The sequence below is a fragment of the Schistocerca serialis genome, chromosome 2 (assembly GCF_023864345.2).
Source record: "Schistocerca serialis cubense isolate TAMUIC-IGC-003099 chromosome 2, iqSchSeri2.2, whole genome shotgun sequence".
Lineage (NCBI taxonomy): Eukaryota > Metazoa > Arthropoda > Insecta > Orthoptera > Acrididae > Schistocerca > Schistocerca serialis.
This window is the reverse complement of record NC_064639.1, coordinates 208,209,576-208,223,886: the sequence shown is the minus strand read 5'-3', so window position 1 is coordinate 208,223,886 and position 14,311 is coordinate 208,209,576.

Sequence of the window (14,311 nt, the reverse complement as noted above, 5' to 3'; positions counted from 1 at the left end):
CAGTCCATGACTGTAGCGCCGCGGACCGCTCGGCTAATCCCACGCGGCAGAACTACTGAAGATAGACGTTGACTGTCGATGTTGTATCACAGACACAGTCCCTTTGACTGTTCAGAGATGTCAGTAAACCCGTCCAAAGACGTAAAAAACCATGCATGAGCAGCGCCTATTAGACGGAGGGGGTCCGACAGCTGATCAGTTCCAGTCATTCCACCAGGAACGAGGTACACGGCTCGTGTTGTCTGTAGTTGAGCCATACCCAGACGGTCAATACCGCGGTTTCCGTGTTGATACTTCGTCTCAGAAAGGGCTCTCAACAAGGGAAGTATCCAAGCGTCTCGGTGTGAACTGAAGCGATGTTCTTCGGACATGGAGGAGATACAGAGAGACTGCATCGGGCCTGGCAAACATGGTTCGCGTGCCTTTCCCCTACCGCGAATGCTTCTCTCTGCAACTGGACTGATGCGGTGCCATCAAAGTCACAGCCACAGCCACAGCCACGTCGGCCAACTGTAGTCATGATTGTCAGTAGTCCTGGGTCCTGAGCACTACCTACACACTACACGCAAACGTTGTTTAAGTGTAAGACCTTAACTTTTCTCGGCGAATTGAATGTTCAAATAACTTACGGGTTTGCTGCCGGGTGACGTGGTTGACCACCGCCGATATTTCGACAGGAGCACACCCTGCCATTCTCAAGGCACAACTGCAAGGAGGAAGCAATGTGCAAGGGAATTTATTATCTCGGTTCACAGAGGAAATATGATGTGAAATGTGTTTGGACCCCCTTTAAACATTAAGGCCGTGTTGGCGTCCGTAAAAGATGATCTTGGTTTGCGTAAGGCTGGTGTCTATCGTATTCCTTGCAGTTGTGGCATGTCATGTATTGGTCAGACAATCAGGTCTGTGGAAGACCGGTGTATTGAACATAAGCGTCTCACACGCTTACAACAGCCGAGCAAATCCGCTATTGCAGAACACTGCCTTGACACCGGTCATCCTATGGAGCCGGCCATCGTGGCCGAGCGGTTCTAGGCGCTACAGTCTGGAGCCGCGCGACCGCTGCGGTCGCAGGTTCGAATCCTGCCTCGGGCATGGACGTGTGTGATGTCCTTAGGTTAGTTAGGTTTACGTGGTTCTACGTTCTAGGGGACTGATGACCTCAGACGTTAAGTCCCATAGTGCTCAGAGTCATTTGAAACCATCCTAAGGAATACAACAACACGGCGATTCTGGCTTGCACGTTAAGCTATTGGGATAGTGTTATTAAGGAAGCTATTGAAATCAAACTATCAAGCAACCTTATAAACAGAGATGGTGGATTTTGTTTAAATGCTGCTTGGAATCCGGCTCTGTCTCTCATCAAAAAACAGAGGGACAGAATTAGTGCTATCTCACCTGTTGATTAATAGTCACTATCGATATTTCTGATGTCGGTTATCTTCGGTTGTGTGTTGACTCTGCAGTTACTTGTTCTGTGTGTGGTATCTTCCTTGTTTCTCCTTTGTGAACCGAGGTATTAAATTCTCTTGCACATTGCTCCCTCTTTGCAGTTGTGCCTTGAGAATGGCAGGGTGTGCTCCTGTCGAAACATCAGCGGTGGTCGACGACGTCACCCGTCAGCAAACACGTAAGTTATTTGAACGTTGTTTAAGTGATTTGCAAATGTAAGAAGTTGGCTAATTCTGATAAAAAAGTGACTCCTCCTATTCATTACAAATTGTGAAGTATCTGATTTAATCTTTTTATCTGAAAAATTGAAAATAACCCAACAAAATATTTCCTGCACTCAACCAAGATTTTCGGTATAAAGTAGCGTACCTCCCTAATCCATGTGAACTTCTTTCGTGCTTAAATTTACGATGAGACAGTGAGTGATATTCTCAGGGTATTGTGATCGTAATTTTAATTATGCCTTTAGTGCAGACAGCATTCTAATACTTTTCTTACATAGTCCTTTCTGATGAAGTGCACAATGAAAATTTAATCAATTTATTTCGTTTTTTTTCTGTAACTAAACACCGAAGCCAGTTCCGCTACAGACCATAGCTGGAGCACCATCTGTACAAATTGCGGAGCATTCTTGAAAACCACCAGTTGTATTAACATACCTTTTAACAGCATTGCAATTATCTAAACCTGTTGCTCCGAGCAAGGGACCTTAAGCGAATAACTCTTCACGAACAGAAAAGTCGTACATTACTACGTATATAAAGGTTAATAATTGACTGAATTCTATTGGACCAGTATTCTCGACTGACAGATTGCAGTTATATTGTTTAGTTTATTTCGTATGCTGCAGCCCATGTCAGCAACTGGACTTTTTACAGTATTACGTTTCAAAGCAGCTGTTTTTAAATGTTGAGCGGCATTGTCATAACCAGCTGGTTTTGCTATATCTAGGGCACATTCTTTTACGAATTTGCCGCCATTGTAGCATTTACGATATCTTGCTAATTTTGCAGTGAACACTTTTCTCCAAGACTTGATGGTTCAGGCAACAATCTGTAACCCTTTGTTTTAGATTATCCATTAAATTGCATCGTTTGGTGTGGGAGTAACACCAGAGTGTTGCTTCAAGGAGCGAAGAACCAACGCTGAGCAAAATTACTAGTTTCGTTTTTAGTTAACCTTTTTTTTTTACATACGGGAGTATGTAAAGGATATTGCGGAGACATGACTTAGCCACAGCCTGGGGGATGTTTCTAGAATGAAATTTTCACTCTACTCCTTTCTTCCAGGAGTGCTAGTTCTGCAAGGTTCCCAGGAGAACTTCTGTGAAGTTTGGAAGGTAGGAGACGAGGTACTGGCGGAATTAAAGCTGTGAGGACGGGGCGTGAGTCGTGCTTGGGTAGCTCAGTTGGCAGAGCACTTGCCCGCGAAAGGCAAAGGTCCCGAGTTCGAGTCTCGGTCCGGCACACAGTTTTAATCTGCCAGGAAGTTTCATATCGGCGCACACTCCGCTGTAGAGTGAAAATTTCATTCTAGAAAATCGATGTCTGTCGGACAGCGCGCTATGGTGCGAAAGCCTTCTCTTTGAGGTAACAGTCGAAGAGACGCCGCAGCTGTCCAATGCTGATGAACAAGTGCATCTTATGATGCATAGCGGCCGTGACAGCACCGGGCGAGTGGAACTGGGAGAGATAAGCGCTCAATGTAGGGGAAAGGCTCGAGAGGCACACTCTGAAAGGCCTGCGCTAAATGAACATTTCAGACATGAAGAATTAATTGTGCAGACAATACAAGAACATCATGGTCAATTTCCGACTGCCCACATACTCAGGCTTGCGAAAAGCCTGCGGTCTCGCTTAGCAGCTAGTTGCAAACAGCTACAATTTCAGTGACAAATGGCTGGAATTGTGGATCTAAAACGTCACCTACTATTTTTGACGTAATAGATACATCACAAATGACTAGTGGTATTGAACTCCTTCGCTATACAGGGCGTAAATTTCAAGTTGGCAAACCAGAATAACTCGAAAAATTAGTTTCACACGAAAAAATTTGTAGATTCCAAAGTTGATTATTTTCGGGAGGTTTGGTGGGGCATCTGCTAGTGTTAAAATTATCCCGCCACCCCAGCCCCTTGGGGTGGGGTGGGAGGCAATTTTAAAATTTCAAATGGGAACACCAATTTTTTTTATTGCAGAATCAGATTCTACATAAAAACTACGACGTTTTGTCTTAAACATTTGCTTTGATTCTTGGTAGTTGGCACTGTAATTCAAGAAAATCCATGTTCTCATTTTTGCGTGGAAAATGGTTACGGGTAAACAAAAAATACTTAACTACTTCGTAAATTTTGATTCGTTAAAACTAAAACTCTCCCTCTATCCCCATAGGCTGCGGTTTGAGAGAGATCAATAAGAGTTTTACAAATTTTGACCCAACACAACTTACCCGAATCTGTGGAAAAAATTAATATTTGGGTTAACATTTGTAAAACTCTAATTCCTCTTTCTCAAATCCCACCCTATGGGGAGACAGGGAGAGTTTTAGTTTTAACGAATCAAAATTTTCGAAGTAAATAATTATTTCTTTTTTATGTGTAACCATTTTCCACGCAAAAATGAGAACATGGATTTTACTGAATTACATCGCCAACTACCAAGAATCAAAACAAATATTTAAGACAAAATGTACGTAGTTTTTTATGTAGAATCTGATTCTGCAACAAAAAATGGGGATTCCCATTTGAAATTTTAAAGTTGCCTCCCACCCCACCCCCAGGGGGCTGGGGTGTCGGGCTAATTTTTGCACCAGCAGATGTCCCGCCCGAAAATAGTCAACTTTGGATTCTACACACTTTTTCGTGGGAAGCCTATTTTTCGAGTTATTCTGGTTTGTCAACTTAAATTTTACACACCGTATATGGAGAAGCTTAAACAGAATTCGTATGGACGACTCTAGAGCTCCTAGAAAATCTACCAGTCTCCTTGACGAATAATGTGAGCTTACAGCATAATATACTGACACACTAAATACGAGACATTAACGTACAGGTGCATTTAAGACACATGCATTCAAGACATAAAGGCACAAATAATTTTCTTTCTTTTATTTGTCAGTCTGGTTTAATAATTCCGCTTGAAGGACCTCGATGTATACCAAATGTTCTGTAAACGCAACGATTAGTACCGTCTGCTAGTAGCTTGTGAGGTTAGTTGAGTAGTAGAGGGTTAATTTTTCGGTCTGTGCAAAGTGGTAACTTCGTTTCTCATTACTTGTGTGATACATTTTCTCAAAAGCCAAAACAAAACGTAAAGGTAAATATTTTGTTAAAATGTTGAAGGTTATTGCAGATAGGCCGAGGATATCATTTGTTGTCTCTGGTTAACAGCCAGTGATTGAGGTACCATGTTTACGATGCTGGCAGAGAAAGCACGTGGCTTAATACATATTAGTGGCAGCCTACTGAGACGTCGGAAGAAGAGATCTATCATAACGCATTATACAGTATGACATCAAACTGCAACGGAAAGAGGGAGACTACGAGAAAATGCCGAACTGCATCTAAACTCATGACGTTTCACTTCAACAGTTCACCAAAGTTCAAGAATAATTTGCAAACGGCAGCTTCTCAGTGACTTATTTCATACTTTTTTTTACGCTGAGTCAGTAAAAATCGGTATAAACAAACCATTTTATGTCAATTTTTTACTATGCATAGAATAACGATAGTCATTAACTGGAATGGAAAAGGAAGTTCCTATAGAAATCACTTCACCAAAATCTTGTTGATAACATTTAAGAAGTCACTGTAATCAAATAGTGGGCGTTTACCAGGTGAATGGTGTTATTTAAATTAATGCCAATATTCTTTAATACATTATTAGTAATGCAGTGCTTATTTATTATAGTACACCATTTACTTTTACGTAATTCAGTGCTACAGGATATTACATCATTAGCAATACCTATGTCAACCTTCCAATTAATTCAGTATTTTCCTTCTTTCTAATTTTAAAGTTTGCATTTGTGCACGTGACAGTAAAATGCTGTTACCACGTGTCTTAAAAACTTTTGTTGGAACGTGGCGTTGGACAGTCTAATATGCTCGCAGTCATTTTTCCAAAGTAGAATCCTAATTAAATAGCAAACCTCGTCGGCCGCCTTGAAACACTCTAGCAACAGTCCAACAGCAATGTACCTTAAGTAGATATCTGCAATTAATGATAGCATAAAAACCTTATATTTTGCCTGTTGCTTCCCTTCAAATATCTTTTAATGCCATGTGCCGCATGGGCTAAACAATGCATAAATAAATACATAACTAAGCGAAACCTTTGTGTTCCAGTTATTCAGCATTCGTGAATGGTGACACAAATCAAAAGCGAAAAAGAATTTTTGGCATTTTCAAACAGAATCCAACTGATTTCATACCAGAAGGGATATAACTACGAGAGCACTGCCGTAAACGTGCTCTAACACAGATTTCTGCCTTTTTGCGGCAAGTGCGTTAGCAATAATGTTATCCATTCACGCAATTATCCTGCCCACTTCGGACACAGATCTAGATTCGAGTCACAGACCAGAACAAAATTTTGGTTTACTGCAGACGTTCTGTGTAGCGTATAATCCACCAGAGAGCAGGAAAAGGCCTTCCAATTTGGGACTCAAGCGTAGAAGCACAGATATTGCCTTAAATAGATCATCTTTAAGCATACATGTTGCTAAGTCAATTTTAGGATAAAGAGAAAATTGCGATACTAGCTGTCGGCTTTGAGCAGTGGTGTAGCTCACATACGACAAACGTAAACAACATGGCGACTAAAACTTCGTTTCATTGAAGTGCTGTCACAAAAGCCACGTGACATCACTGGTCAAAGCTGACGGTGAGTGCGTCAAATTCCTTCTCGACCCCCATTTCATGCTAAATACTTGTGCAACTAACCTCATCTCCTTCCTCAGCGAAGGTTTTATTCGTCCTTGGTGACATCGGTTTTCTGGGAAAGCGGCCGCGGTCTGTGGCAGACAGCTTCAGGTGTCGCGGGTATGCGTGCAGCTGATTCTCCAACGTTAACTTGCTCCGCTGCCCGAAACTGAAAGCTGCTATCGGCAACCGCCGAATAGCCGCATGGCGTTTCAGCTCGACCGTTGCGCGGTTACGAACAAATGCAAGGGTCGAGTCGTGACGTCATGTGACCCTTGTCAATGACCGCCCAACATGGCGTCACAGCCGTATTTACGCGAGCCCTCTAGGCTGTATTATAAGGGACCGAACCACAAAAATTACGTGTATCTGAAATTAATGTAGAAAATGAGAGGCCTGGTAGGGTGGATCATGACAACCATGTTTCGCATAGCAATCAATGTCCGCATGCCTCAGCGTACGGCTCCCGACGTCGTTCAACAGCGTCGCCAAGATGGTAGGCACGCAATTAGCCATCCGAGCCGTCATGGTAGCAGGTCTGCAAGGCAATGATTTCAATATATTTGCGGCGTCGAGGTAAAAGAGACGTTGGGTCGGAGTTCTATGACCTTTATTTGCAAAGCCTCCAGTCGCCATCGTTGCGGACATCCCGTGCGGGGCAACACTACAGGTTTTCCACATTTTACTAGCGCGAGAACACGTTGCGTTTGGCTGTGCAAATGCCTGTTTGATAGGTGCTGCGTACAGAGAAGCACCTGTGCACACTACGGAGTCTGATTCGCCCCGCGTCAGTTTGTCGCCAAACGGGGACACACTTGTGTTTGTTGCTGTGTGGAACCGATAGGAATTGGAGCGCTGTTCTTGGGACGGAAGCGCAATATAAAATTATACGTCGTGGTGCTGGAAGTCAGATATGGAAGCTGGAGAGATATGTAGAGATTGAATAAGAGTCCCTAACCGTTCTTTCCATCAACCTGTCGTCTTCTAAAGTTGTGTCCCCAGCGCAGAAGACAGCTCGTCGGTCGTGGGAGGCCGCTATGCTGTCATCTCGAACTTGAAGCTGTGATTGTGCTTTTTATAGGATGCCACTTACATAGGTTAAAAAAAAAAAGGTTCAAATGGCTCTGAGCACTATGTGACTTAACATCTGAGGTCACCAGTCCCCTAGAACTTAGAACTACTTAAACCTAACGAACCTAAGGACATCACACACATCCATGCCCGAGGCAGGATTCGAACGTGCGACCGTAGCGGTCGCGTGGTTCCAGACTGTAGCGCCTAGAACCGCTCGGTCACTCCGTCCGGCGCCTAGGTTAGTCTCTGTATCTACAAATGGCAAGATCTGTAGTACTGACGATGAAGGTAGGCGACACCTCTCATTAATGTATCCTGTTTGTTTATATTTTAAGTAATCACTTTTTACAGTGTCTTCTACAACACTTGACATACCTTTCTTAATAGTACGGTAACTTTCCTGACAACTTCCGATATAGAGTACGGCATGTCCGTCCGAAACAAAGATACACGTCCGGCTCTGATGAACGCCCTAAACAGAGTGACTAGCGTAACCGAAGTACTCCGTCTCCCATGCGCGCCAAAGTGACCCGAAGGTGTCCGAAGCACTGCGGTTGTAATATGTTTCTCAAAAATGGTGAATTTTAATACATAAAAATAGTAGACTCGTAGGGTAACCGTGAGAGATTGTCATACTGAAAACTTTGTTAAATACAATGAAAAGTATATAAATAATTAATAAGAGGATTTATGCCTTTTGGCGCCTTACACCCGAATGTACCGACCAATCAGAAGCAAGTTAAGTAGAGTTGTCGGACTCTTCCACCTGAATGGTACATACTGTACCATCTGCTGCTTGTACCCTCACTTCACTTTTGTTTCATATGCTACTTTACGTGTATCAAGCTGTATCAAGGGAGCTTCTAGCAAGATAAAATACTGGCTGCCACAACCAGGAATATCACAGCAGACATGCTCTATGTTTACTAGGTGACGGATGGAAATGCTGAAGCTGCCCAACGTTTGCACGTACGGCTGTTTCCGAGTCGTCGAGTGCCAGATCCGCCAACGGCCACGCCGCAGTGGTAACACCAGTTCCGTCAGATCGCAGATGTTAAGGGCTGTCGGGCTGGGCTAGCACTTGGATGGGTGACCATCCGGTCTACCGAGCGCTGTTGGCAAGTGGGGTGCACTCAGCCCTTGTGAGGCAAACTGAGGAGCTACTTGATTGAGTAGCAGCGGCTCAGGTCTCGGAAACTAACGTACGACCGGGAGAGCGGTGTGCTGACCATATGCCCCTCATTATCCGCATCCGGCGACGCCTGTGGGCTGAGGATGACACGGTGGCCGGTCGGTACCTTTGGGCCTTTATGGCCTATTCGGGAGGAGTTTAGTTTTTTAGTTCAGACTGCCAGATCCACTCATATCTACTGCCATCCACAGGTCATTACGTCAGACTTGTTCATTTGAGGTACGTTTTCCACCGGAAGGCTCTCCTAATAGAACATGTGCATTTAAGGCCTACTTGGAAATCCGGTGTATTTATTTTGTGTTACAGGAGCGAAAGACTGACGGACATGCTCGTCAACGCACAGTGCGCGCACCAGTGAATGAAGAGGAGGCGTTGCACTGCTGAAAAATGCACCCTCAAACAAGCCCGCTGCGTGTTGCGCACAAACTGGGTAAAAGCCATTCCAGAATTTGGCGTGTGTGGCATGAAGATAGTTTGCACCCCTTCCGCCTCCAGACCGGTCACGCCCTTGACCGAGAGGATTTTCCACGTCGAACTAAATTCTGGGCCACCAGAAAACAGTTGTCTATGAAAGAACCGTTGAGACTGATGAAGAGCTGATAGCGCGCACTATGGCAGCCTCCGATGGAGTGACCACATTACCCTGCCTCGTGATGGCTGGGTGTTGTGTGATGTCCTTAGGTTAGTTAGGTTTAAGTAGTTCTAAGTTCTAGGGGACTGATGACCATAGATGTTAAGTCCCATAGTGCTCAGAGCCGTTTTTGAACCACATTACCAGGAGTGTTTGAAAGTGTTCGACAGCCACTCCAGGGTGCATTGAAGCAGGACGACACTCCTTGTAACTGTTTTCAAATAGGTTATGAAACTTCACCCAGACTTGTCATTTATCTTTATGCCACAAATACACTACTGGCCATTAAAATAGCTACACCATGAAGATGACGTAGTACAGATGCGAAATTTAACAGACAGGAAGAAGATACTGTGATATGCAAATTATTAACTTTTCAGAGCATTCACACAAGGCTGGCGCCGTTGGCGACACCTACAACGTGCTGACATGAGGGTAGTTTCCAACCGATTTCTCATACACAAACAGCAGTTGACCGGCGTTGCCTGGTCAAACGTTGTTGTGATACCTCGTGTAAGGAGGAGAAACGCGTACCATCACGTTTCCGACTTTGATAAAGGTCGGATTGTAGCCTATCACGATTGCGGTTTATCGTATCGCGACATTGCTGCTCGCGTTGGTTGAGATCCAATGAGTGTTAGCAGAATATGGAATCGGTTGGTTCGGGACGGTAATACGGAATGCCGTGCTGGATCCCAACGGCGTCGTATCACTAGCAGTCGAGATGACAGGCATCTTATCCGCATGGCTGTAACGGATCGTGCAGTCACGTCTCGATCCCTGAGTCAAGAGATGGGGATGTTTGAAAGACAACAACCATCTGCTCCAACAGTTTGAAGGCGTTTGCAGCAGCATTGACTATCAGCTCGGAGACCATGGCTGCGGTTACCCTTGACGCTGCATCACAGACAGGAGCGCCTGCGATGGTGTACTCAACGACGAACTTGTGTGCACGAATGGCAAAACGTAATTTTTTCGGATGAATCCAGGTTCTGTTTACAGCATCGTGATGGTCGCATCCGTGTTTGGCGACATCGCGGTGAACGCACATTGGAAGCGTGTATTCGTCATCGCCATACTGGCGTATCACTCGGCGTGATGGTATGGGGTTCCATTGGTTACACGTCTCGGTCACCTCTTGTTCGCATTCACGGCACTTTGAACAGTGGACGTTACATTTCAGAGGTGTTACGACCCGTGGCTCTACCCTTCATTAGATCCCTGCGAAACCCTACATTTCAGCAGGATAATGCACGACCGTATATTGCGGGTCCTGTACGGGCCTTTCTGGATACAGAAAAAGTTCGACTGCTGCCCTGGCCGGCACATTCTCCAGATCTCTCACCAATTGGAAACGTCTGGTCAATGGTGGCCGAGCAACTGGCTCGTCACAATACGCCAGTCATTACTCTTGATGAACTGTGGTATCGTGTTGAAGCTGCATGGGGAGCCATCCAAGCTCTGTTTGACTCAATGCCCAGGCGTATCAAGGCCGTTATTACGGCCAGAGGTGGTTGTTCTGGGTACTGACTTCTCAGGATCTATGCACCTTCTTCGTGTAGCAATTTTAATGGCCAGTAGTGTACACTGAAAACGTCGCCCTGCAGACCTGCTTCCATGATGGGTCGGATGGCAGGCTTTGTGCCTACCTTCTTGGCGGTGCGCGACGCTGTTCAACAACGCCTAGGGCCGTACGCTAAGGGATGCGGACATGGGCTGCTGCATGAAATACACTTGTTATGATCCTCTCTACCAGCCCTCTCATTTCGTACAGTCATTTGAGGTGCACTCTGACTGATATTATTATTAGCATTATCCGTAAGTTAAAGCATAGTGAGCACTTAGCAACAAGAGCAGATAAAGGGAATACGCTTGTTATCGCCCAGAAAAGCGACTACACTAGGATATGTCATTTTCGAGGAAAATGACGTAACTAAAATTGATACTGACCCAACTTCCAAATTACAAAAAGAGATTAGAAATTGCTTAGCTAGAGGGGAAAAAACTCTCATTAAAGAATTACAACAGAAAAGGCTGATAAACATGAGTCCAAAGTCACCTATGTTACGGTGCCAATTTTAGGTACATAAGAATAACCACACAATCCATCCAATTGGTGATGGGATAAGGTATGCTCGTCACAGATTGGCTACATTTTCGCACGCTAAGATCAAACAAGTCCTTGACACTTCCTGGCAGATGAAAACTGTGTGCCGCACCGAGACTCGAACTCGGAACATTCTCCTTTCGCGGGCAGGTGCTCTACCAACTGAGTTGCCCAATCACGACTCACGACCCGTCTTCACAGCTTCAATCGTGCCAGCACCTCGTCTCCTACTTTCCAAAATTTCTTCTGCGAACCTTGCAGAACTAGTACTCTTGGAAGACAGCCTGGGGGATGTCAACGCACACTCCGCTGCAGATAGAAATTCTCATTCTGGAAACATCCCTCAGGCTGTGGCTAAGCCAAGTCTCCGCAATATACTTTTTTCCAAGAGTGCTAGTTCTGCAAGGTTCACAGAAGAGCTTCTGTGAAGTTTGGAAGGTAGGAGACAAGGTGCAGGCAGAAACGAAGTTGTGGGTCGTGAGTCGTGCTTTGGTACCTCAGGTGGTACAGCACTTGCCCGAGAAAGGCAAAGGTCCCGAGTTTGAGTCTCGGTCCGGCACATAGTTTTAATCTCCCAGGAAGTTTCATATCAGCGCACACTCCGCAGCAGAGTGAAAATCTCGTTCTGCAAACAAGTCCTTGTTTTTCAAAATAATTATTCTGTCGAAAACGGTTCATATTTCATAGATATGCACTAAACATTGCGGAATGCAATTATTTATCGCAACTAGCATCTTCTGATATTACAAGTCTGTACACAAATGTTCCTGCAGACTTAATCTCAAAGTTACTAAAAGTAGTCTTCAGCGTCATTAAAAATTAACAGAATTCTAAATTGTCCCACTTGTATTGTGTAGTCACCAGCAAATAAGTTCTTGTATTTATACAGTGATCTCCAACAGTATGAACATGTAAATGAATGTATAAACACCTGCGGATGGGCGCAATCCCGAAACCAGCCGTGTTACAAATAAATAATCTTTTATTGTGGATGGTATCGGATATTTTTCATACACCCGGTGTAAGAATCACTTACATTTTTCTCCGTTAATTCGTTTCAAAGAAAGCCTCAATTATAAATACCAACAAAAATAACAACAGCAAATAGAAATTGGCATTAATTATAATAATAATGAATATAATATAAATAATAATAATAAAATAATGAATATAATAATAATAATAAATATAATAGCATTATTAATAACAATAATGCTGATTAGTTTAACACAGTTGCAACTGTGTTTAGCATCATGAGTAACTGAAGGAACTGGGAAAGAGGAGCAAACTGAAATGAGAATGACAGGTATTTTAAGATCTTGAACATGGCTGGATGCAGCAACCGTGGAATGGAACCTTCGTGAGAATGAAGTGAAATACAGTCAACTAGATGTGGTGTGTATTTAAAGCAGACTTGACTTGCATCCACATAGGGCTGCTAGTAGCGGCACTCTTCTGCGACTGACGTGAAATTTGAATGGATATCACCTTTCCGATGTATGAACACTCCTACTAGTTTTCGTTTACGTCGCACAACTTCTTTTTGGCGCTGCGATTTGTTTTCCGCCCGTGTAATTCGCTTTGTGGTAATGAGTTATTTTTCTCTTTTTCTTATATACACAGGGTGGTCCATTGATAGTGACCGAGCCAAATATCTCACGAAATAAGCTTCAAACGAAAAAACTACAAAGAACGAAACTCGTCTAGCTTGAAGGGGGAAACCAGATGGCGCTATGGTTGGCCCGCTAGGTGGCGCTGCCGTAGGTCAAACGGACATCAACTGCTTTTTTTAAAATAGGAACCCCCATTTTTTATTACAAATTCGTGTAGTACGTAAAGAAATATGAATGTTTTAGTTGGACCACTTTTTTCGCTTTGTGATACATGGCGCTGTAATAGTCACAAACGTATAACTACGTGGTATCACGTAACATTCCTCCAGTGCGGACGGTATCTGCTTCGTGATACATTACCCGTGTTAAAATGCACCGTTTACCAATTGCGGAAAAAGTCGATATCGTGTTGATGTATGGCCATTGTGATCAAAATGCCTAACGGGCGTGTGCTATGTATGCTGCTCGGTATCCCGGACATCATCATCCAAGTGCCCGGACCGTTCGCCGGATAATTACGTTATTTAAGGAAACAGGAGGTGTTCAGCCACGTGTGAAACGTCAACTACGACCTGCAACAAATGATGATGCCCAAGTAGGTGTTTTAGCTGCTGTCGCGGCTAATCCGCACATCAGTAGCAGACAAACTGCGCGACAATCGGGAATCTCAGAAACGTCGGTGTTGAGAATGCTACACCAACATCGATTGCACCCGTACCATATTTCTATGCACCAGGAATTGCATGGCGACGACTTTGAACGTCGTGTACAGTTCTGCCACTGGGCACAAGAGAAATTACAGGACGATGACAGATTTATTGCAGGCGTTCTATTTAGCGACGAAGCGTCATTCACCAACAGCGGTAACGTAAACCGGCACAATATGCACTACTGGGCAACGGAAAATCCACGATGGTTGCGACAAGTGGAACATCAGCGACCTTGGCAGGTTAATGTATGGTGCAGCATTATTGGAGGAAGGATAATTGGCCCCCATTCTATCGATGGCAATCTAAATGGTGCAGTGTATGCTCATTTCCTACGTAATGTTCTACCGGTGTTACTACAAGATGTTTCACTGCATGACAGAATAGCCCGACGTACTTCGAACATGATGGATGTCCGGCACATAGCTCGCGTGCGGTTGAAGCGGTATTGAATAGCATATTTCATGACAGGTAAATTGGTCGTCGAAGCATCATACTATGGCCCGCACGTTCACCGGATCAGACGTCCCCGGATTTCTTTCTGTGGGGAAAGTTGAAGGATATTTTCTATTGTGATTCACGGACAACGCTTGACATCATGCGTCAGCGCATTG